The following is a 5,121-nucleotide window of genomic DNA, read 5'->3' on the forward strand; positions in this document are numbered from 1 at the left end:
CTGAACAAGTGAGCAAATGGAGATTAGTTGAGAAGACAGATGACTCAGTCACAAAGCAGTTCATTGAAGAAATAGAACAAGTGTGCAAACATGTTCTATACCAAGGAGTCATCATATGCAGAGGAGGGATGATGATCACAGGTCATCAGGTGCAATGGATGAATGACCTAGCAGTGATCAGTAGTGAAGAAGTGGAGAAGACCAGTTGTAGACACAGAGCTTACAGTTATATGAAATAGGTCTGTCAACATGTTCCGTCCACGATCTCAGAAGCAGTGCAACGCTAGATGAAGAATGAAACAAATTGGTGGAATAGGTACATAAACATGTTCTATCTCAGAAAGTGCAGAGATTCAAAGGCAGATGAACCAGATGGATGAAACATGTTTGAGAACATATTCTAGGGCAAGTCCTACAGCTGCAGAATTATGGAAAGAACCTGACGGTCAACTATGAAATATTCCTTGCCATATTTATCGGGATTAGTAAGCCTCCTACACATACAAGGAGCGGACTCTACAAGGCAGGAATCCAAGTACTACACAAACCCTACGTGCGTGTCATTGACCAACTAGGAAAGGGTTTTGTGGTCAACCGACTTGCAGAGCTACAAAGTTATAAATACCCAGGTCTTTCCAAGAAGAAGTTTGCGCACCCACAAAGAGAGTTCAGAATATTATGCTGACAAAAGATATATCCAGCCTATTCAATAATTCGGGATTGCATCCCTAGTACACAGAGAAGGATGGATGGAGCTGTTTTACTGAATATTGTTTCCCAATCTGAAGTTTAGATTTGTGTATTATGTTTGGTTGATTAAGTTGTATCTTTATACGCTTAGTTAGAAGCATTAAAGTAGATACAAACCATTGTAACTCCAAGTAGGAAGTTTACTACTTGGAGATAGCTTGCTAGTCAGAGTTTGGGTAGCAAGGCTGAGATAGGAGTTAGATTACAGAGGTTGTAATTATAACTTGCAGTTGAATCATTGTTGTAGTGAAGTTGGGGAAATCCTATGGGTCTGTAGGTCGTGGTTTTTATCACCTTTTGAGATGGGTGGTTTCCACATAAATATCGTGTGTCATTTACTTACCTGTAGTTTTATTCCGCAAAGACGCTAGCATAGAACAGGTACAGTAATGTGTTCCATCCTATAAGCGAGAATTAGATACGCATAGGATAGGCAGTAGGTCGTGCAAACATAACAAGTGTAACACTGAAGGGGCTTCAAAGGGCAATATAGGGCCAAGCTCTGTGCTTTCTGTGTTAGAAATAGCGATGAAAATTCTATGTCCTCTAAGAAAAAAAGACTTCCAGATTCCTCAAATATCACTGTTGAGGCCATAACTATTAAAAATGTCTTGGAATTCTGTGTTTTAAATCACTTACTTCCACTGATCATTCAGATTGACTCAGTGACATTGAAGAATATATTATATGGTATTTGGGAAGCCATAGAGTATTGCAATGGAGATGAATGTGATTAATCTTTTGAGGAGAAGGGGCCATGTGCAAGTTGATCATGTGCTGAGGGAAGGTAATGAATTGACATATTTGTTACTTAGTTTTTTATTTTCCAGGTACCATTCATTGACGCTTTTCAGGATCTATCAACTATTAGAGAAAAGATATATAATGTTGACAAGGCTTAGATTCCTAATCTCAGAATTAGGACACTCAAAGAAAGGATCCATGCTGAAGATATGGCTTCAATATGTTGCGTACAGTAGAGATGTTATGTGCATTAGATTGGCTAACATGATTTTTAGACACTTACGTTATAGCCAACACTTTAGTATCTACTTTATAGCCAACAATTTAGTATCTTAGTCATTAGTATTATGAAAGACAAAATCAAGATTCATTACTTGAAATTGCGTAGTATAACTGTCTATGAATTCAATTTCAATGTGTGGTATTAATATCTAATGTTCAATCTATTGGAAGAGGATCAATAGATGATTATGATTACTTCCTTTTAGCTCACATACAATCTGTGTTAGTTCCTCTACAGGTTGACATGTTAAATGGATAACAGTCCATGGAGACTAGACCCGGACAAGAGACTAACTACACCATCCATTCCTTTCCTGAAAGATACTTTTGTTGGTTTTAATTATATAGCACCTCGTGAGAGCATTTTAGGTGTTTGAAGATGGCATCAGATCAAGGCGTCTTAATTTAGTTGCAGTTTCCCATCTTGTTGTTTGTCCTTTAATTTGTTTTTCTTCACTTGTAGTTGGCTTAGGACATGTTGTCTCTAAGATAGCATTAGTTTCCTTTTTAGCTTTTATTTTTATGTTTTGTTGTAAGACTTCTTATTTACTTTATTTTTATTATTAACCACTAAGCACTCTGCTTATTGGTCCATTGTTTTAAGAAATAGAAAAAAAATATTAGTAAGGGTAAATGAGTCAACTTATAGTATTTTATATTAATAATAATAATTAGATTAAAAGAATTGTTATAAATAAAATTAAGATAAGAGAGCTAAGGCCTCATTTGTTTGTACTTAACGGAGGTCTGAATTTGAATTATTAAGTGAAGTTGTATATACTAATATTTAAGCACTTATTTGATCTGAATAAGTCTTAATCATTAAGATCTTGAACAACGTCTTAGTATCATTAAGATGTATTTTTGTGTAGATAATTTTCACCACCACTCTATCCATAACCACCAGCACTACTACTAACCACCTCTGCCATCACAACCACTACAACCACTGTCAACTACCACCACCACCGTCGCCAATCACCAGCCACCACCACCATCATTGTCGCCAACCACCAGCCACCACCAGCATCACCGTCGCCAACCACCAGCCACCACCACCACCACCAACCATCTCTGCCATCACAACTATCTCTGGCGACCACCGTTGCCAACCATTGCTGTCAGTCGCTACCACACTTACCACTTCGATTATTATAATTATATCCATTGTCACCCCACCGCCATCACCACCTCCGCTGCCACTATTAGCCGCCACCACCACTGTGGCCAATCCATACTACCAACCACCTCCACCATCACAACTAGCACCGTCGTCAACTACCACCAACACCATCATCAACTATTATACATTCTTCGGCCACCACCATCAGCACCGCAAACTATTAACATCAACCAACTCCACCATCATAATCACTACCAACTGCCATCGTCTAGCCCGTCACTACAACACCAACTACCTCCACCATCAAAACTATCACCACCATCAAAACTATCCATTAGCACCAACAATCACCACCATAACCACTACGAACCATCTCCACCAACACTAGAGAACATAAAAATATTTCATTTGTTTATTAATCAAATAATGATTTTTTTTTCTTTCTAATTTTTAATTATTTATTATTTGAATTGTATATTCATTGTGTTTAAAAATAAACAAATTATGCACATTCACATGTTGAACAACAAACAATCATCCAATATTCAAATTTTGAGATAACATTTTAATCATTCAGACGTGCATTCAGATTGAGACGTGTTAGCCTTAATGCAATTAAATGAGGCCTAAGTATAATATTATAAATTATAGGATATATTAGTGTTAAGAATCATAAGCAAAATTTTAGGAGAGTTTTTGAAACTATCCCTAAATTTTATTAAAAAGTTTATGACGTTTTAGTACCTATTTGGAAGGATACATTGGAATTGGAATTGGAATTGAATTTGAGCATAATTGTGTGTAATTACATAGTTTAACATGTTTGTTTGACTAAGTAATTACTTGATTAGTAGGAAATTGAGTGTAATTAAAAGGGTGGTTACACTCTCCAATTCTTAGAGAGGGGGGGGGGTTCGAGAATTGAGTGTAATTACAGAGTAATTTTTATTAAATTTTGTTGAGCCATTACTCCCTCTGTATCAAATTATTTGTCACTTTTTTATTTTACACGCCCCTTAAGAAATATCAATTAGGAGAGACATTTGATTAACTTTACCTTTATTTATGTCTAAGTTATAAAGTTATAATCTATCCATTAAAGATTCATTTTTTTGCGCGGAGTGCCCTTCTTTTAGGGTGGTCTTTAAATTTTGCCCCTCATATTTGTGGTCTTTAAATTATGCCCCTCATATTGTCTGGTCTTTAATTTTTCATTTTTCGTATCGTTAACTTTGTTTCAGGCTACAACGAAATCATAAGGTTCGAGTTCGAACCCTTGCTCAAGCATAAATTAAAAAAAAAATCGCAAGACAAGGTTTGAGTACGTGTATGTCGGGACCCGTATACTTTGTTAAGGAATTACAAATTTTACGGACCAGATACCTACGCCTTGGGGCAGACTTGGCGTAAGATGTCGGTCCGCATAACTTTGATAATTCCTTCACAAAGTTACGCCGGAAGGGCATACTTTTAACGGGCAAACTTTTATGCCGACCCGCATAACTTTGTGAAGGAATTATCAAAGTTACGCTCTAGACCCGCATATTTATGCCAAGTCCGCCCACAAGGCACAAGATGCCGGATCCGCATAACTTTGATAATTCCTTCACAAAGTTATGCCGTGTGGGGGCATACTTTTAATGGGCAAACTTTTATAGGATCCGGCGTAACTTTGTGAAGGAATTATCGAAGTTATCGGACCCGGCATACTTATCTAAGTCCGCCCAAGGCATAAGTATCGGTCCGCATAACTTTGGTAATTCCTTCACAAGTGTATGCCGTTAGCGGCATGAAGCGAAATTTAAACTCGCTACGTTTGCGAATTTTTTTTAAAATTTTGACCGCGCGTGGGTTCGAACCCGGAACATGGGTGCCACCGAAGGGCAAAATTTAAACATTTCAAATATGAGGGGCAAAATTTAAAGACCACCCCAAAAGAAGGGCAATTCGCAAAGATTTACTATATTTATGTGGTCATCTCTATTGATGACTGGGTAAAATGATAAAATATAATTAATTATATTTTGAATTTCTAAATCAACAAATAATTTGAGACACTATTTTTATAACCGCAACAAATAATTTGAGACAAAACATGTTATAGGAATCTAGTAGCTCAATTGGTTGGCTACCTGAACTCTCATCTTGTTAGTGAGGATTCGAACCCTACATTGTAATCCCCTTCCCCTATATAATAAAAACATTTAAAAAAAAAAAAAAAA

The sequence above is a fragment of the Lycium ferocissimum genome, chromosome 3, assembly GCF_029784015.1.
Source record: "Lycium ferocissimum isolate CSIRO_LF1 chromosome 3, AGI_CSIRO_Lferr_CH_V1, whole genome shotgun sequence".
In the NCBI taxonomy this organism is placed as follows: Eukaryota; Viridiplantae; Streptophyta; class Magnoliopsida; order Solanales; family Solanaceae; genus Lycium; species Lycium ferocissimum.